General features: G+C 39.7%; 1 protein-coding gene across 3 annotated transcripts in view; it reads left to right on the top strand.

The window, feature by feature from the left end:
- The window catches only part of inpp4b (inositol polyphosphate-4-phosphatase type II B), a 169,875-nt gene that overhangs the window by 44,331 nt on the left and 104,512 nt on the right, over positions 1-21,032 (top strand). The window contains exon 1 of one of the 3 annotated variants that reach the window (XM_084931614.1): positions 16,648-16,848. The exons of the other annotated variants lie outside the window; for them this stretch is intronic. The gene's annotated coding sequence lies outside the window, so the exon portion shown is untranslated. Of the gene's footprint in view, positions 1-16,647; positions 16,849-21,032 lie in introns of those variants that run through there. 3 annotated transcript variants of the gene reach the window in all.

The following is a 21,032-nucleotide window of genomic DNA, read 5'->3' as shown; positions in this document are numbered from 1 at the left end:
GAGAGATAAGAAAAAAACACAACTGCTGTCATGGTACAAGGCACAAAATGATAATTGCATTCTGAATACAGAGCAGCAGAGTATTTATTTTCTTCCTGCTTAGTTTCAAGCATATTTACAGTAGTGTGCAAAGGTCTTGATTCACCACTTATTCCTTTATATTTTGCTTCCAAGGAGTGAGATTTTCTGGCTTCAGGTTTTTGATCCCAAAGTGCAGAACAACATCGTTTTTTTAAAAAAGTATAAAAGAAAAAGCTTTATTCCAGCCACCATGACTCAGATAAACAAAGGATAGCTTTGCTATCCTACATAATGCTGTGTGAATTCTCTATGATTATTCACTTACCAGTATTTTGTGTTATGCTTGTCTCTGCATTGAAAAGGTCCATGTAGGATGGATTAGTCCATGCTGCGGATGCAAATAAAATAACCTGAGCCTGAATCTTTCTTGTAATTCTTTTAAAGGGATCTTGAGCAATAGTTCTCCAGGGATTTTGAAGGTCCAGTCCTTATCCCTGACCATTTTCAATTAAGCATAAAAAAGTACACTCACTCAACAGATGAACCAGTGTTTTGTCTACACATAACGGACAAATAGCAAAGAACCAGTTTAACTAATTTTGATCTTTGAGTTGAATCAAAATATTAAAAAAACATCCCAAAGATAACACATTTTGAGGTGTAAAATGGTATTCCGGCACCAGCAAAGTGAATCCCATTGCTGAAAACGTATCTTGTCATGGTGTGTCCGTTAAAAAAAAAAGAATCTGGAAAGTGGGGGAAAAAAGATGTGCAGGCCCAAAGAACTATCTGCAGTATCTGAAAGTCACGTCTTAAAAAAATAGGAAAAAGTTCCAGCAAAGACCTGACACTGGACATGATACATGCATCTGGCCCTTCAGTTGATCCATCTACTGTTAAGTGAAGACTTATCAGAAATGGTGTCAGTGGAAGGATGGCTGTCAACGAGCCATTCTTTAGGAAAGGGAAACAGGGAGAAAAGGCTGAGGTATGCCACATTACACAAGAACGCCACTGAAAATCACTGACAACAGGTGTTATGAAGTGATGAATCCAAATTTGAAATGTTTGGTTCAAATTAATCTCAGTATGTGTCTGGAGACATCTGTAAAACACAGTGGAGGCTCTGTCATGTTTGAGGCTTTTCAGCCAAAGGTGTTGGGTTTCTTGTCAGAATTGATGGAATTAAAAATTATAGCATCTGATTGGCAACAGCTTCATTTTTAAGCAATGATCCCAAAGGTACTGCAAATAAAAATACACTACAATGTGTTAAAAGCACACATGGATAGAATGACACTCGTACATGGATTGACCTCCCCAGAGCCCGGACCTCAACATTATTGAAGCGGTGTGAGATCACCTTAGTAAAAAACAGATCAAAAGGCAGCCAACACCCAAAGAAGAGCTTTGAATGACCTACAAGAGGCCTGCTGAACTGTTCCTGGAGACTGCTTAGAGAAATTAGCAGAAAAGTTGCCCGTTCAGGCTGTGTTAAAGAACAAAGGTGTTGTTTTTGCCTTAAATGTTGTATTTTGTATTACCTGTTTTCATAGAAAAATAAAGATAAACACATGAGGGGTGATTAAAGACTTTTGCACGATACTATATATGCAGGTTTCACTGGTGATGGAGATTGAAATGAAAGATGTGGTCAGATGAAGAGTTTTGGGCTCTTGGGTTAAATCTCAGTACCATTTTCAAAGTTCAATAAAAACCTGAGCAAGGCTCATCTGAGACAAGCAGGATGAAGAAAGTTCAAAGAATATGAATGAAGTAAATGAGATTATTTGTGTGTATTGGGTGCATCACATTTGTGCTCACTTACCTCGGTGAAGAGGCTCAAAGACAGACTGCTAATGACAAACCTGTGTTTGCTGTCAGTGCAAACCTATTACCAAGTGTTCTTGTGCTATAAAAGGATAGGACAGCTGCGTCTGGAAGAGCTCTTCTGTCTAATCACAGCCTCATTTATCCTGCCTTTGCTCTCTGCAGTCTGGAATGGATGTGTAATGCATGTTTTCAGTTTGCATTCCTGTAACTGACCATGGTGAGGAATTTTGATCGTTTTTTGTGATGTGAACCATGGTGCGACAAACAAAGGCTTCATTTGAGTAAAACAGGAAATGGAGCATGCCTGGTCATTTCCATAAAGCAGCCATAAAATGTATTCAATCCAATAAAACACAAGGAGAGGGTTTTTTTTTTACTGTGCTGCTATAATTCCCATTTCTTCCTCTGGTTGCCAGAAAGAGCCAGATGAACACTCACATGCACACTCACACCATATGCGCTTAAAGTATAGAGCAAGATGTTTGATTTGGAGGCCAATGGAGAAAGAACCAATCACAGCTTTATCTCAGACTGCGGGTCCATTTACCACACACACACACACACACTCTCATTCTTACTAAGGAAATTGGATAGAGGTTATATGAGAGGAGTCCCAAAGTCCCAGTGATTTCCCAACATTTCCCTGAGGGGGGAAACACCTTCAAAATGTTTTGTGAAATGTGTTTTTTGTTGCTGAAATCGAATTAGAGGAGTCTCAGTTCACGTTCTGCACAATTTAAAAATGACAGTTCAAACCCTTAAACACGTCTTTTTTTCATACTAGAAGCTGCTAGTACTCTTGCGATTATACTAGATAGCTATCTCAATTCAAGAATAAAAATCATACTGCCTTAAACCTTTTCATATGGGGTTTATATATATATATATATAGAGAGAGAGAGAGACTACACTATGACCACTGACAGATGAAGGGAATAACACTGATGATCTCTTCATCATGGCGTCTGTTAATGGGTGGGGATATATTAGGGAGCAAGTGAACATTTTGTCCTCAGAGTTGTTGTGCTAGAAGAGAACCCACAAAAGCTGTAGTTTTGTGGGGTGTTCCCAGTCTGCAGTGGTCAGTGTCTATCAAAAGTGGTCCAAGGAAGGAAGAGTGGTGAACCAGCGACAGGGTCACGGGGGGCCAGGCTCATTGATGGGGAACCAAGGCAGATCCATGTTGAGCCAACAAACGAGTTACTGTAGCTTTGATTGCAGAAAAAAAGTTAAAGCTGGGTCTGATGATATCAGAATACACGTTGCATCACAGTTTGTTGCATATGGAGCTGCATACAGACCAGTGAGTGTGCACATGTTGACACCACCAAAGCACCAACGCTCAGCATCAGAACTGGACCATGGAGGGGAGAAGGTGGCCAAATAATTAGTCCCCCATTTTCAGAGGTGTAAATTCCTAAACAGCTAATACAATTTATTTTGTAAAGCTGGAAGTCTGCACCTCAAAAACATCTTATCTAATTAAAAATCCACTGTGGTTGACTACATAAAATCTGTTTTTGCAGACTCTGCTTAACTATACAAAGTAAGGAGTTATAGTGTATCTGCCAGCATTTGGAAGTGATACCACTTATTTTTATTTCTTAAACCATAACTGCAGCAGCTGACATCAAAAGTTGTAAAGTGTTTATTATTGTTTTATTGCAGTCACATGAAAAAATTTGTGACTTTGTTGGCATTTTTTGTTGAGTTTGTTATATTTTGAACAGGCAAACATTTGATCCTCTTTGTGCCTATAGATGTACAGGAATATATATAAATTATGTAGATATAAAAGGTACAGGTCACAGCGTTCTCAAAGTTTTTGTCTGAGAACTTTACCTATTGGCGTGATGACCACACACGGTACACTAGTTATTTCATGGTCGATATGACTTTGCAAGATTAATATTCCTCATTTCAAGTTGTTAAACTGGGTTGAATTATCCGGTAAACATAAAACTCTGTTATTTGTCCTGAGCACACATATTTCCACTGTGTGTTTTCCCAGCTCTCCACAGTTTTCAGACAAGCCCTTGTGGGATACTGCTAAGCCTGAAATAAATGTTTTTGAGTCTTTGGTAAACTCTAAGGATACCAAATTTGACAAAAAAAAAAAAATGCCATTACAAATGTGTGTTTTCATTGATTCCATGCCATATTGTTTTTCAGTGTAGGGATCCTTGCAGATTGTGTTATTCTCCTGTATACCTGATTTGAGGAATGTTTGACTGGCAGATATTAACCACATCTCAGGAGGCAGTTTGAACAGCTACTGTTCCATGGTGAATTGTCACTCCAATTATGAACTGCTGAAGTATGGAGAATCCCAGCCACAGTTAATCCTGCCCTGTCAATAATCATGATGTGTAAAAGACGGCAACTTGACATATTTTTGGCACCACCACTTGCTTTAGCTGGATGAGTGTCAATGTGGTGGGAATTTTCTGTAAGTGCAAGTGTTTACTGCCAGAAGGGGGGATGGGGTGGAAGTAGACAGGGAAACTGCAGAAAGAGTGAGAGAGCTAGAGGGGACACACACGCGTGTGCACACACACATGCTTTTACAAGAACCAATCTCAGAGATATCCAAGAAGGGTCTTGGTAGTGATTGGGTGGACAGCTCAGCAGTGATAACCTACGAGAGTAACAGTCCTCAGATAAGGACTGTCTCTTGTCTGATGGCCACTTTGCTTCCCTCACCATCATTGTGGCAATGTCACACAATGTCACAAGTGCAGAAAAGTACTGCTGTTCAAGTCTGCCATACTAAAATTAGTTAAACTACAGAGCTCTTGCTTTCTTCCTGACTTGTTTGCTGGGAGTCTTGCTGTGCACAAAACGTGAAGCTACTGCCCGACTCTTTTTTATGAAGACGCTACCAAATTTTATCACGAGGTCTAAGTCCTGTAATGAATGCATGTCATGCAAATGTCTGATTAGTGCTGTGCTGGTGCAGAATATTAAAATGTCACAGCTATAATAAAACACAACTGTTTTGCCTCCCTTATTAAATTAAATTAGGTATGTTCCCTTTTTTTCTGCAGAAAAGTGGAAAAGAAAATTTCACAGAACTGTGTGCAGTTCTCTGAAAAACCAAATTCACACCATGTTTCATTAGCTTGTAGAGTTATTTTTATCAGCAGTAACTGCAGTATGTTTTCTGTATGACTTTATCGGTCTTTATCGTGAAGGAATCAGTTCATTGAGGTTTGTGGGGATTAGCTTATGCAAGTCTTGTGGCCGAAGTCATCACCCCTCCACCACCGTGCTTCACAGTTGGTATGAGGTGCTAAATAGTCCAGACTAGTGGTCTTTATGCAAATAAAATAAAAAAATTTACATATGAGAGGGTTAGAAATGAAATCCTAAAATCTATTATGAGCCAATGTAAAGAATATAAAATGCCAGAAATGTGAGCTTGCTTACTAAAATGCTAGCACTCTGGCTTTTTTTCTTTTTTTTTTGCTTAGAGGCATTGCAAAGAAATTATCTAACATGGTCTTTTGTGTCCAAAGGACATTGCTCTAGAAATCTCAGATACAATTTTACAAATCTAATCTTTGCTGTCATGTTCTTTACAGAAAAAAGAGACTTTCTTTTGGCAACTCTTCCAAATAATCCATACTGTCATGGGGATTTAATATGCCTTAATATGCCTGTAGAGTCTTACATTTAGCTTTTTAGTTTTTTGCAATTTCTCTGAGCATTGCACAGTCTGACCTTGGGGTGTATTTGCTGGGCCGTCCACTCTTGGGAAGATTGTGGTTTTATATTAACATTCACCTGAATGCTTCAGAGCAGCAAACTGCTCAAACCTCTGCTTTTATAGATGTGCTCATGCTTATTGATGATCAATCAATCAAGTTTGTTTGATTAGCAGCAACTGGCTGCTACTTACTAATTCCTATGGTAGCAGCACAGGACTGTATAGTCCCATGAAAACTTTCTTTTCTCACATGATTCTTTTTTCTGTAAGATTATCTCACTGACTTTGTATTTTTAGAGTAATGTTATTATACTAGCAATGATATTATTTCTTGTAATTAGGGCTGCCACAAACGATTATTTTGATAGTCGACTAGTCACCGATTATTTTTGCGATTAGTCAGCTAATCAGATCATGCATCCATTGGACGTAAAACGTACAGCTTATTGCACCAGCAGCATCTGCTCTTATATAACTACCATTAGCTTACAGCTTTAAGTGGTTCAAGTATGTGCTAACTAAAAATAAAGACAAGATGATAGTTTATTAAATTTTAATGAAATTTGCAGATTGTTTCGGTGGCGTTTAATAAACTCAGCCGTCTGCTCCTTGCTATCTAAAATATAACAGGACACCGGAGTATATTCTCGAGCGTCTCACACTTCTGATAATCAGTTGTCTGCTTGACATTTATTCAGCTGTGTAAAAACTATAACTTTAATCTCAGCCAAACCGATTTACTCAGGAACAAATAAGACAATAAAAAAGCCAAACAATATAATTTTTAAGTTATCTAAGTGACTTATATATCATGTTTAACCTGAGTAGTGAAAGACGGCCGTGGGTTTGAAAACGATTTGCCCGGAGTCCGGTGTTCTCACCGGCTCTAGTGAGCGTTAAACCCCTGCTAGCTATCGAGCTAGTGGGTAACAGACGTCTCTGAAAACGTCGGAGCGCTTTTGAAAATATGTGGTGTCCTGATAAACTGAGCAGATATTTAAGGTTTACACAGTTACATTCTCGCCTGAAAACATGTTAAACGTTTATTTTGTGACCCAGAAAGAATAATAAGAGTAATATTAAAACTAACTAGCTGCCGCCATTGTTGGAAACTGAGCTGGGCCGCGATGGGCCGCGCTATGAATTCTGGGACACAGCTTCTTCTTCTTCTGGGTTTAACGGCAGCTGGCATCCCGTTCACCACTAAGTTTCAGTTGGCATTAAGAGAGTTTTGCAAGAGCACCACAGTGATGAAAACAAGAGAAGGAGGAAATGCTGCTCTTTAAATCTCTTGCAGATTTATGCTCCCAGGCTCAAAGAACAGACCTTCCTTGGAATTGTCTGCAGGTGTAGTGTGATTAGCATGCCAGCAGAGGAGCTGCAGCAGCTTCGGTGCATTATCTCTGCCTACCTATGAGGTATAATAGTAAAGCATACATATCATAATTCGCAGTCACTACAGTTATACAAGTAAAAAGCACTAAAACACACTTGAAGAAGAAAAATATGCCCAAGGACACAATTTCAGGTGTTTAGCATGACCTAAGCATGAGTCATATGGCTTTCTACCCAGGCAGCGTTAATGCCTGGATAGAAAGCTCTATTGATAAAAATAGGAGCATGTCTGAAAAGCTGAAATTCCATCTAAGTAGACCTGGTGAAGCAATATCTCTACATTAGGTAACTTGTGTCATGTTCTGTTGAGTGTAGAAGGGGCTTTTCAGTAATCATACAAACGAAGTGAGTCAAAGATAGCTTCAGGTTAAACTTGTTAATTAAATTGTGCATAAAAGTAAATTCTGTCTAGTCTTCAGTAGCCCAGATTGACTGTATATTTGAAATTGGCAGGTTTCTATCAAATATGAGGAAAAAGCACGAGGACACTGGCACTGGATTCTTTTGGGTTTTTCCAGCACTTCCTTCATATACACAATCATATTCCAATCTGTGAATTTAGATGGAATTTCAGCTGTTCTTGGGCAGTTGTGTTGTGGTGCGGTGATTTGTTCTGCCGGTGAAGGCTGCTGCCAGAGTGCCTGCCTATGGCAATGTTTAGATGAGTGGCACATGTCAAAGTAACGTCCACATGATTGCCAGCACCCAGCAGATTATTGCAGCGTAATGAGATGATCACATTGGTCCAAATTTAACTGATTTTAGTTAGAAGACTAAAACCACAGCCAACTCAGTATTAGGTGGTATAATTAATGTTGACTAGACAGTAATTGGAAAAGCTACAAAAGGCAAATGACTCTACATTAGTGATTCAGCTGACGTCCTTTTTACATTGCTTTTGTAGCAAATGTATATCTTATCCTAGATTTGCTGTAAGTTTGATGTAAATAACAGTTTTTGATATGTTTTTTGTGCTTTTATGACAGGAATAGCCAGGGATGATAGGAGAAGCATATCTACAAATCCCCCCTGACATCCCCCAAAGCTCTGATTGGGGTTTGCATCTTAGTGTCTTTGTCCACTGGGATTATCAGCCTTGGTAGACAGGGAAGTTAACCTGACCTACACACCAACTAGAAAAAAAAAAGATCAGAAGATTGTACATGGCTCGTGGCCGTGTATGAGATAGTCTCCGCTTTTAGCATAGATCTCTGATGTGTAGTAACACCCTCTCTTTTGCCAGGGAAAGCAATGTGATATACAGACGTTTCACTTTAGTCTTATATTCTGCCCATTCCAACTGGTCATGAATTATGCTCATTTATGTACGTTTAATTTCACATACTACCCAGAAAGGCTAGAAAGAGTGCTTTTAATAAGTGGCGCATTTATACTTCTGTGGAATTTCAGTTGCCTCTCAACCCTGGGAAGTGCTGTTTTTAATCCGCCCGACACCCATCAGGCATCACTGTGTCTTCAGAAATCCTCTTTCATAAATTCTCCTTTATTTCACTGACTTTAAGTTAAAGTTTCGGTGCACTGACAGCCTGACTTATTATACATTTGATTGCTGATCCTTTGATTTAGTTTTCAGCACTGTTCCAATTACTTCCATCAGTTCTCTACTTTTCATACTGCATTACAAGCAAAAAGGAAATAAAAAAGAAGAAGAGAGAAACCAGACTTCCCTTATACTATGTGACAATCAGTAAAGCTTTTACATTGAAATTACTCAGAAATTGAAACGCTTTAGGATTAAGTAATTAAGCTGAATTAGAGTAAATGGGAGGATCTGTTTAAAGCGAGTAAAATAAGTATTGAACACATCACCAATTTTAAAGTAAATATATTTCTAAAGGTTCTGTTGATACGGAGTTCTCACCAGATGTCATTAACAACCCATCCAATCCACACATGCAAAGAAATCAAACCATAAATGTCCATAAATTATGTGAAATAACACGGGGAAAAAGTATTGCACATTTTTACTAAGTAAGCCTTTGTTGGTGATGATGGCTAAAAGACGCCTCCTGTTTAAATAAACTAGTCCCATACATACTTATTGTTTTCTTTGAAACAATTGTACCTACTGATTCCAGGCCTTTTGTAGCTCCCCACAGAAGTGGTCCTTGGCTCTTGGTCAACTCCTGTGACAAGTCTTTTCATTCCTCTGTCTAAAATCTTCTGTGGAGTATCAGGTTATGGTCAGTTTATGGTGAAATTGTATTCTTTCCAAATCCAGATTATGGCCCCAACAGTGCTCATAGGAAGTTTCAGTAGTTTAGAAATTCTTCTGCAACCAATGAGATCAGAATGTTTTACAACAATAAGGTTGCAAAGGTCTATGGTGGTGTCCAAATTCATGGGCTTCATCCTCTTCAGGGCCCGGCCTTCGCGGTCTACTTGGGCCAGGTCCTCAGAAGGTCGGGTAGGCCGGAAGTAAACAGCTGTGAAATTGGACGGTCTAGCCTTCTGATTAGCGTCGCCGCTGTCTCGGTGGAGTTTAATAAACTCGGCCGTCTGCTCCTTGCTATCTAAAATGTAACAGGACACTGGCGTAAATTCTCAACCATCTCACACTTCTGTTTAATCAGTTTTCTGTTTGACGTTTATTCAGCTGTGTGAAAACCAAGGAGGAACCCACCCAGGGGATTATTAAAGTTTTATTTTATCTAATCTAATCTAATAACTTTAATCTCAGCCAAACCGATTTACACACGAACAAATAAAACACTGAAAAAAGACAGACAATAACATTTTTAGGTTATCTAAGTGACTTATATATTACGTTTAACCTGAGTAGCGAAAGTCCACGGTGATCTGAAAATGATGTGCCGGGAGTTGTGCCGTTCTCGGCAGCTCTAGTGACCCTCGAGCTCTCGGCTAGCTATCGAGCTGGTGGATAACAGACGTCTCCGAAAACGTCGAAGCACTTTTGCAAATATGCGATATCTTGATAAACCGAGCAGATATTTGAAGTTTAAAAACCCACATTCTCACCTGAAAATATGTTAAAAGTTTATTTTGTGACCCAGAAAGATTAATAAGAGTAATTTTAAAACTTAGTAGCGGCCGCCATTTCCAGAAACTGGAGTTTGGCTGGGCCACGCTATGAATTCTGGGATATGGTGGGCCACGAAGGACACATTCGACCCATCCTTCAAATTCGGGGAAAAGAAGGACGCATTTGTCAGCTGCATTCGGAGGAGTCTACAAATAAGGACAGCCTTCGTCGCGTCGCTGTGACGTAATCGGCCTACAAATGCATCCTCAGGAGGATGCAGCCCATGAATTTGGACACGACCTATAAATAAATAAAGTGGCAGGATTGCTTTCTAATTACTGATAGATTTCAGGTGCTGTCATGACTTTCTACACCTTGTTGCACCTCCTTTTCTGTTGTGTTCAATACTTCCCTGTGTCATTCTTCATTATTACGCATAACTTAATTTATGGACATCTATGATTTCATTTCTTCGCATGTATGGATTGGATGGGTTGTTAATTACATTTGGTGAGAATTTAATGTCAATTGCACCTTTAAAAATATATTTACTTAGAAAATTGGTGATTTGTTGAATACTTATTTTAACCGTTGAGTCTTTATTACTGGCCAGTTGCATGGAAACTAATTCTCCTGTGTGAGGGGGACAAGACGAGCCTTGCTTATGGGGATGCTCCATAAATTATACAAAACTCCTATTTCCGTTGTGTTTTGTGTGCTTTTGCAGCGTTTTTCTTTTTGCAGCGTTTTTCTTTTTGCAGGTGTTTTCTTTTTGCAGCATTTTTCTTTTTGCAGGTGTTTTCTTTTTGCAGCGTTTTTCTTTTTGCAGGTGTTTTCTTTTTGCAGCATTTTTCTTTTTGCAGGTGTTTTCTGAAGTTGCAGTGCAGCGTTTTTCTTTTTGCAGCATTTTTCTTTTTGCAAGTGTTTTCTGAAGTTGCAGTCCGTTTGGCCTCTCAGGGCCACCGTATGTAAAAGCATAGCAGCTTTGCGATTGCCAACAGTGAGGGATAAATCGTCCCTGATCCTAAAAAAAAAAGAAGAAAAAACTCATAAAGTTAAAAGACCAAGTCATTTTTATTGACATCAGAGTACTCGCTCTGCCATGTTAGGTTAATGCTACACATGTCTCACATGACATCTGCAAAGCTCTACAGACATGCTGTGTGTAGCAAAACCTGTCACAGTGGAGAGACGTGTTAAAAAACGTTTGAAGCTCTTTTCAAAGCCTGAGCCTCTGAAGCGCCTTCTCACACTGATCATATCATTTTTATTGTCTCACAATACTTCAAGCTCCTGTTTAGCTTACTATATTTAGAGGAGGCACGAGATAATTACTTTGTTTTCCCACATCGTTCCCCCCACTGTGTTGATGTACATTTCAATAAAGTGACTGAGCATGCCAATGAATATTTACAATTGTTGGAAATTAAGTGTACTCGGGGTTTTATTGTTGGGGTGCATGCAGTCATTCGTGAAAACTGTTGTTGGAATAGTGCACGCTCATTAAAAGCAACCAACTAAATCTAAGCAGGGAAGCTAATTACTTTTAAAAACTGCTGAGCAGATGTCTGGTGCTGTTGCCACAAAGAGACGCCCCTTCTTTTCAAGGTAAAAACTTACTGGAGACAAAATTTATTGGTATTTAATGCCCTTCAAATGCAGCAGATTTAAATGTTTTAGTCATTTTAGATGTATAAGACACCCCTCCCCCCCCAACCCCTCTTAAACAGTGCCATTAGGGTGTCTGAGCTGCCAGAGTCATACAGTACTATCTTCAGTGACAAGAAGAATTAGTCCTGCAACAGATGGGGTGGCCTAATTCTAAAGCCTAATCTAAAAGATCATGGAGTCATGGGATTACTTTAAGAGACAGACACAAGTGAGACAGCCTAAACCTAAAGAATAACTCTGGAACGTTCTACCGTTCAAGCAGTCCACCTTAAGAAGCACACCCAGGAGAATTTATACTGTTTAGCAGAGAAATTGTGGTCACATCAAACACTGGTTTAAGTTTATTTTTCGTGAACCTGGTAAACTACTTACAGTACTTGACATTTAAAAATGTTTTGTATATGCCTATACTGCCACTAAGTACTTTATTAGGTAGGAAGGTCCAACTAGTACTGCATTGGACTTTCAGAACTGCTTTAGTTTTCTGTAGCATAGATTCAACAAGGTCCTTTAAACATTTTGGTCCATATTGAAATGACAGCATCACACAGTTGCTGCATTTGTCAGCTGCATATCCATGATGCATAGCTCCTGGATTAAGATCTGTTGACTGGAGACCATTTGAATACAGTGAATTCACTGTTGTGTTCAAGAAGCTAGTTTGACATGGTTTGAGATTGTAGTAATAAAGAGATGGACAACTGTTGATACAAGCCAGGGTGGATCTTGACCAATTTTGGTGAATTTTAACCTCAATTTGCTGTTCTTAGCTGTAAGGAGTGCCACCTGGTGTGTTCTAAGATGTTCTTCTGCATACTTTGCTTGCAATGAGTGATTATTTGAGTTTCCTCTCGACTCAAAGCCATCGGGCCATTCTCCTCTGACCTCTGACATCAGCAAGGCATTTTTGAGAACTGCCCCTCCCTGGATATTTTCTCTTTTTCAGACAGTTCTCTGCAAAACCTAGAGATGGGAAAGTGTGGAAAAATCCCGCTAAATTAGCAGTTTGTGAAGTACTCAGACTAGTCCATCTGGCACCAACAACCATGCCACATTCAAACTCACTTAAATCACCTTCCTTCTCCATTCTCTATGTACTTCTGATTTAGCTCTCAGCATAAAAACTGAAAAAGGTACATAACTTATATATAGATCATATTCACACAACCTGCCATTTTCTAGTTTCCGGGGAATAGGCTTCACGTAAATTTGTGTTAGAATGAAAGCAGCTGTATAAAATAAATAAGGAAGGTGGAAATAAACTGTTTACCTATAACTCTCTTAACTCTTTCAGATGTTGAGATAATGTGGACATGTGCTATATACAATATTACTACTATATATGTGCCTCATAGTACATCCTTCCTGCAAGCGGGTGGAATTTGGATAAATGGGCCGTGACAAATTGCCTTATCAAGCCCAAAATAATCACTTGATTCTGAAATGCACCCTTCCACGAAACCTCCTCGTTGTCATAACCTCTCCCAAACCTTCCCCTGAATAATCCTACTCCAATCTTCTCAAGGTGGGATTTGTCTGGATCAATTTCATAATGCATTATTCATTTGAGAATTTAATCAAATATCTCCCTCACAATCAGCCCATGCCTTGTAAACCCGCCCCCACCCCCACCCCACACCGTATCCTCTTTCTACTCATTTTATTGGTGATTGTTAGTGTCACCTGCAATAGCAGATTATCAGCCAAATAAATTACTGGGTCACAGGTGAATTAGATGCTTGGCTGGCTGTATTTTTTTCTTCTTCTTCTTCTTCTCCAAGAAAAGTAGCTTATTGTAATTTAGCTTCTTTTTTTTTTCTCAAGAAAATCCCCTCCTGCCTGCCTTCCCGTGGGTTCCTGCAGTGTAATGGTTTCCTTTAAGAGAGACACTGGTGGAAAGTGCTGATGCTTGTAGCCTGTGTGTGCGAGAGTGTGCGTGTGTGTCTGTGTGTGTGTAAAGGCTGCTATTTTCCACGGCTAACTGAGCCACTGATGAGCTTGCCAGCCAGGCCAGAGTTGTGTATACTGCGTGAGCAAGCCTCTGGCCAAGCAGCCTTTGTAATCTCGTGTGTGGGTGTCAACATACTGTGTACTCATGCTGGGTGGGTGCAATTAAAACCAAGCTCAATTGAGATGGATTCTGTGATGCTGCAGCGTTTTACGGCAGCAGTTCATAAGTTTCCCCACCAGTTCAAGCACTGCGGTGTGTAAAGTATACAGTTTCTCGTACAGCAGCTTGCCTTTAAAATTTGTTGATGGCATTTTGCTTTTCTCCACCTTCCCTCACCCAAGAGGACTGAAGAGTAAATGAGTGCGGGGCAGGGCGGCTCTTGTCCCCGCTTTGCTGTTTTGCTCCGTTTGCACCGATGGAATTATATGATAATCAGAAATAAGCCGACGCTGCTTCCCCGCCGCACACCAAAAGAGGGTGGGAAGACATTAAAAAAGCTTTTTTCCCCCCTCCCCAGGAAATACAAACATATTTGTTTTGATCTTATCGCTCCCTTCCTCTCTCTCACTCTCTCTCTCTTTTTTCTTTTTAAAGAACTTAATGCGCTATTCATGAGTGTGCACAACAATAAAAGCACTTTCTGAATCTATTCATCTCAGAGCCACCATGGACAAATTGTGCTTTCACATATTTAGTTCAAAAGGTTTTTTTTGTTTTTTGTGGTATTGTTCCACATCAGCTGGCAAATATGTCATTTAGGCAACTAATGTGACTTTAGTGTGCTGAGAAACAAAAATAGCTAGCGGCACTTCTCCCACTCTTTTTCTGCAGCTCGTTGTTTACTAAGGCAAGGTGGAGCGAGTCATCTGTGGCTTGCGTGTCGACTCATTTTTACGTTATCCCACCGGAAAAGAAGCGCCGGGAAAGCTTCTTCTGAAACTCCTACTCAGCTAGAGCGGATCCCCTCTTTCACCCCCTCGCTGAGGCACGCAAACAGACACTTGACACTTGTTAGTGCAAGTTTTTGTTTTAGCCTGTTGTTACCATGTCAATGGGTGCTTTAAATTCAGTGTGAAATACAGTCATTACAGTCAAAGTTTTTTAGGTGCAATATGCAACTTTCACACTTGCGTGCACAGCCGCACATTGGTGCATACAGTAGATCACACGCTTTGCTAAACACTTTGAGTCATTTGATTGCATGTGAGTTCTCTGTGTAACTTTGTACAATGTAAAATGTTACATTTAGTGGTATCTGGTCAAAGGAAATTTACTTCTTTGGTTTACAGTCAAACATATTTTCCTTAATGATTAATTATTCGAATAAATAAACCTTTTAATTTATATATTTCAGCTGCATTTTACTCAGAATCACAGCTCCATGCTTACGAGGGAAAAGAATCATTTTTGCGTGCATCCCGTGAACGTGGAGACTAATATGAAATCCACCAGTCTATTCTAAAAAGTTTTGCACACAAAACCTTCCACCCACACAGCTGCTCCAACAAGCAACACATTTCGGTTTAATCCATTGAGTTGTGCTTGAATCACACTCGCTAAGGGATGAACGCTCCCAGGTACAGAGTGCATGCTGTAGCCTCGGGGTAAACCTCACTATTCAAACATGTATGTACAGTGAGGATGCGCTGAACCCCGGATTCGGCTGCATAGTGAAGTCATTGAGGAGTAGACTCTAGATCTTATGAGGCATCAATCTCTGTCTTTCTGCCTGTCTAGGCTGTTAACCACCTCTGGGCTGCACCATTGATCTCTGTAATTGTCTCCCACTCTTCAAACGGAGCTCAGAGTTGGTTTGATCCGAGCTGTTTACTTTCACAGCCACTATAGCTCTGCTCTCTAAAGAAGTGAGCTATCAACCACTTCAGGCATGAGCTAGCATATTATAGCACCATTATTGTGTGTCTGAGCATGTGAGTGATTGTGCAAGAAAAAAAAAAAGAAAAGCAAGCCAATGTGAGAGAGAACCCGGCACAGCCTGTAGCCTCGGGGTGAGCTAGCAGCTTCTTGCTGTTACGTAAGGGCAAGAAATTGCAAGCAGGATATTCCCTGTGTTCTAACCACGGGGATCTAATGAAATTAGTGTAAGGAACCGGATGCTGGATTGTGCACAAAATTATAGGCTGCATTCAGTCATTGTTTGCCTGCTTTCTTGATATTGAGTACTGAAAGCTTCATACTAATGCCTCCACCAAGATGACAGCAAAGTGACAAGTGTGATATGTAGCATCGCAAGATGTTTTGGGTGTGATAAAAAGATAACAGCGTGTCCCTTCTGAACCTTGCAAAGCAAATTTTTTTGTGCTATATTTGTGGGCCTCAGCTTGAACTGCAGAGTCAGAATAGAGGAAGTTCTTACCCACCAGCTTTAGCAGATAAGAGCTTTGCAATAAGCAGCTGATATTTAACGTTTGCATGCTGTAACCGTTTGATCACATGGATCTGCCTCTGCTCACAGAGCCAAAAGCAGTGTATTAAAAAGTAACCCGATCAAAAAGAGACTGGCGTGATGTGCTGTAATTTCAATGTAGTACTTAAGTCCAAGGATGGGGATTTGGATGAGGCAGTACAGTCTGTAGACCTGCTACCAAGTCATGTTTACAGACTGTGAGTGAAGGGAGCCTTGATTTTTATCACCTAGTCTTCAGTGGGGTTAGCTATTAAAGTTTATGAAGCAAAGCCGAGAGCGTGGGGGGGAAAGCACCGGTGGTATGCTTCCAGCGTACCAAGGGCATGATGCAGTTTCTTTCTTTTTCTTTCTTCAACCTGGAGCTTTTACCAGTGAAACAGCTGTACATGGGAATCAGCATTTGCAGTTTAGTACAGAAACACATGCAGGCTTAGCACCAAAACACTGCTTCTGGGAAACCTGTTAGCAGATAGTTTGGCTGGACACTAAAAGGAACCCAGTGAAGTAAGAAGGAGCAGAAAGAGAGGCAGAGAGAAGTGAAACGCTAGAGCTAGAGCATCACGAAGGGATTCATGTTTGGAGGCAAGCATTGACAAGTTGAAGAATGTGCGAGCAGGTATGAATGTTGAGCGTGTGTTGCTTTTGTTACGGAGAATCGCAGACTCTCGGGAAGCTTAAACTGTTTTGTGAGGAAGAGAGATATTAAGCTGTCCGCTGCTGTGTAGTATTTATCATACAAGGCTCTATAGATCGCCGTGTATTACAGAAACCGCAGGAGACAGAATGCTAAAAGGAGCTTCCCTTGGAGGAAACCACTGTCTCGCAGCAGCCGACTTGTGAGTATTTACCTCTCAGGTTGAAAAGACGAGCTTCCTTTGAGTGCTCGTCAAAGTGCAAAAATGCCTTGCTGGATTCTTTAGGTTTAAGAAAAGCAGGAAGTATCTCATTTTAAATGCTTATGAGAATTGCTGTCATTATATTAAACATGTGTATTATTCTGGAAATACATGTTCTGACAGAAAGCTTTATTTACTTCTCACTTCTTCAGGTGACAGTGTTGAGATGTAACGTGTGATTTTTGTTGAAATGTCACTGGTAGAACACAGGAATCTGATCGAAAAGCAACTCTCACATGTGTTCTGTTCTGGTATACCGCAAATATAGAACCAGCACAAAGAGCACATGTGAGAGTGGTAAAATCATTCATAAAGCTCCAGCCTTCTAAAATATGGAGACTTGATATTCTGTGCCACACTATCAAAGCCTGCATAATAGGCTGAGATAATGATTGAGTTTGTTTGTCATTGCAGCCCATTTCAGCACAGTGATCTGTGCCCCTCAAACATTTGGCTAATTAAACTAACAAATGCATTTAGTACTGACATAACTGTATGGCTAAAACTTCAATTTTAATAATGCTCAGATATTAAGATATTGATTCAGTTCTTAATCACCACGCGTGGTAATGTGTGCTTGTAGTACACTAAAAGATTTTGTTTAAGAATTGACTTTCCTTAAGCCTGTGCTATAATAGCAATTTACAATCATCTGACTCTGGAGATAGATAAGAATTATCAGTGAATTATGGTAGCACAGGAGTGAAGTCATGGAAAGCTATGCCAATTAAGAGCCCACTTCCACAATTTTCCACTCAATAATCTATACAACTATAGTTAACAAGGATTAAAGTTTTGCTTTCTTTTATCAAAGCCAAACCCAGAAGGCATTCATCTCTCCTGTTTCATTTTCATGTTTGCACAACAAGGCAGGCTTGTGTTACAGTAGGTGCATTTGATGCCTTTGACAGATTTTCAGAAGTTATTCATAAAGCAGTCATAAATAGTAAAAATTATTAATAAGGCACGTAACTGTGAGAAAAAAACACTAGAAGAACACATAAAAGTGTTTTCTATCAAAGAACAAATCAGCAATATTTAATCCAGATAAGTCTGCTGAACACTTCTTAGAGCATGCACGCAACGCCTTAGGACTAGCGTAAGTAACAAAACAAGAAGTACACAGAAAGGAGCCTGCTGTAATATTCCTATACCGGCCAGACCATTAAAAATCATATAATAACTGTATCAACCGCATCGTTTGAGGCCATTACATCAAAATGCATTAAATAAAGGCTTAAATAAGATAGACCTGATTGTAATAGAACCTACACTTGTTTTTTCATGCCTTCAAGATATTAAACAGTTGCCATTTTAAAGCATTTCTCGTGTGAAAATTCACACTTCAAAAGCATCAATAGAGCTGAGTAACTCAAAAGACTCAGTATAAATAGACTTAAGAATCTTTATTCAAACATACATATTAATACACAGTAAAAAGACGGTATCTCTTCTTTAAAGGTTTTAAGGTTGTATACATATCAGGACATAATAAAAATACCAGGTCCTTTGGATGTTTGAAACTAAAGTTAAATACACTGTGATTTTATTTATATAACAAAAAACCAAAAAGATCCACTTGATTAATTGATCATTTCTTCTAAAAGCACAAATTTGGGCAGTTTGCTAGTTTGGAGCATTCAGATGTACCAAAAAGGAAAGACATTAGCAATGATCCTAGAGAAATAATTGTTGCTTCCCATCAACCTGGGAGAGGTTTTACAGTCAGGCCATTTCCAAACAATCTGATGTCCATCGCTCTATAATGGCAAAGATCATTGTCAAGTGGAAAACCTTCAAGGGGGATGTCAGTCTATCTGACATCTCACTAAATGCCTCCCAACGTAGAAATAGTTGGTGGAAAGGACTTTGCCCTTGGAGTCATTCAGTCGACCATGAACTCTTCTGTATAGCAAAGTATTCAAGAATCAAATGTGGAGCCATCTGTCCGACAGCTAACACCTGGCTGAAACTGGGTCATGCAACAGGACAATGATCCAAGCGCAGCAGCAAACCTAACATAACAACAGAATGAGTGAAAAAGAAAAGAATTGAGGTTTTGCAATTACCCAGTCAAAGATCAGAACCTTACATTTGACAGGAAATGATGTGGCAGGACATTGTATGAGCTGTGCATAAATACAATCCCCACAAACCACAATTAACTGAACTTTAAAAAAAAAGACCGGCCCAGAAATCATCCACAACATTGTGAAATCCTGATGAAGGTAAAAGTGGTTCTACTAGCTGGTTAATCATGGGGTGTCCTTAGTTTATTTTAACATGCTGCTTCTGCATTTTCTCTCAGTTTTTGTTTAATAAATAATGAATGTGTTGTCATCTCAGTTGTTATTTAAAAGATTTTTTGGGACTAGATGAATTTGTGCTATGTCCCAATGAAAAAAGACCACAGAATTAACACTGTGTACGTACTTTCTACCATCGCTGCATATAAGACCCCCGCTGACGAAAAATCTAATTTTAAAACATCCACATCAATCAATCAATCAAAATTTATTTATATAGCACATTTTAAAGACCGAAGTACACCAAAGTGCTTTCCAGTAAAATCATGATACAGATAAAAAATCACAATATGAAATATAAATTACAGATATAAATAAAATATAAAATAATTACATAATCTAAATGCAAAGCCAGATGTAAATTACCCTAATTAGCCTTGAATGCCAGGTTAAACAAATACATTTTTAGACGTGATTTAAAAGACTGAATGGAATCTGATGCGCGAATATGAAGAGGAAGAGTATTCCATAACCTGGGTGCGGCAACGGCAAAGGCACGGTCTCCTCTGGTCTTCAGCCGAGACCTAGGTTGCACTAAGAGCAGTTGGCCCGATGATCTTAGTGTTCTCTGAGGGCTATACAGACAGAGGAGATCAGCTGGTAGTCAGGTGCCATATTGTTTAGGATTTTATAAGTAAACAATAAAATTTTAAAATCAATTCGATATTTAATAGGAAGCCAATGTAAGTTGGCCAGAACAGGGGTGATAGAATCATACTTTCTAGTGCCGGTCAAGAGACGTGCTGCAGCATTTTGGACCAGCTGCAATCGCTGAAGAAGAGAAGATTGTAGGCCCAAGTAGAGAGAATTCAATCCAGTCTTAAAGTGATGAAAACATGAACGAGTTTCTCCAGAAACATACAGGGTGGATGTTTCCACTCTGTATGCTAAACAGAGCAGTCATTACTTTAAACCACTCACATGTAAAGTAAATACTATTGACCATCTCATTAGAATGCAGTGTTCATGTGGGAAACACTGGGTGCCTGCCATCAATGTGTGCATTACTTTCACACTTAATATCCACAATTGCTGAAAACCAAACACCTTCTCCGTGGGAATGGCACACCCTAATGCCACATACCATCCAGATTCCCATCTAATTAGGCGTTCACTGGATGTGCCAGGACAAGCTGTGAAGGATCCAACCCTCAACCTTCAGAACCTAAAGGAATCGCAGCACCCTGTGCCAGACACACAGGTTACCTCAGAGCTGATTTTGCACCATGAGGCAGAAAACTTGTCAGAGCTCTAAACTGGAGATAGGTTTCCTCTGACGTTATCAACACATGATTAGCTGCGAGATAGCACAGGCCTCATATAAAAGGAGATTTATCGACTTCTAGGCAACCATCTGCAATCCTGTCCCCTCCTTGGTCAGTGTACTGTAAGTATCCAGTTTTTTTGTTTTTTATAGTGTTTGTGCAGAGTGGGCTCAAGCTGAATGGTAGGCAGGCTGCTAGAGGCGGTAGGGATGGGTATCGAAAACCGGTTCTTGTTGAGAACCGGTTCCCACTGTTTCAATTCCTTGGAATTGTTTGCCATTTTTGCAAACGATTCCCTTATCGATTCCAGTCGCCCCGAATGACGTCACCACGTTGCGGAGCGTCATTTACCTGGCAGGAAATACGGCGCCTAAGCGGCTTAAACGCTCAAAAGTTTGGTCATACTTTACGAGAATGGATGACAACAGGGCAACTTGCAATACTTGCAAAGTAGATATTTCATTTAACGGAGGAAACGCTATGAATATGCAAAAGCATTTGCTCACAAAACACGTGATGACCTTAAATGAATGTCGTGTTTTTAATTCCGCTC

This window comes from Perissodus microlepis, chromosome 6, assembly GCF_051167445.1.
Source record: "Perissodus microlepis isolate ML-2025 ecotype Zambia chromosome 6, ASM5116744v1, whole genome shotgun sequence".
Lineage (NCBI taxonomy): Eukaryota > Metazoa > Chordata > Actinopteri > Cichliformes > Cichlidae > Perissodus > Perissodus microlepis.
The sequence above is the reverse complement of the archived record's forward strand: the minus strand, read 5'-3'. Positions and strand labels throughout refer to the sequence as shown.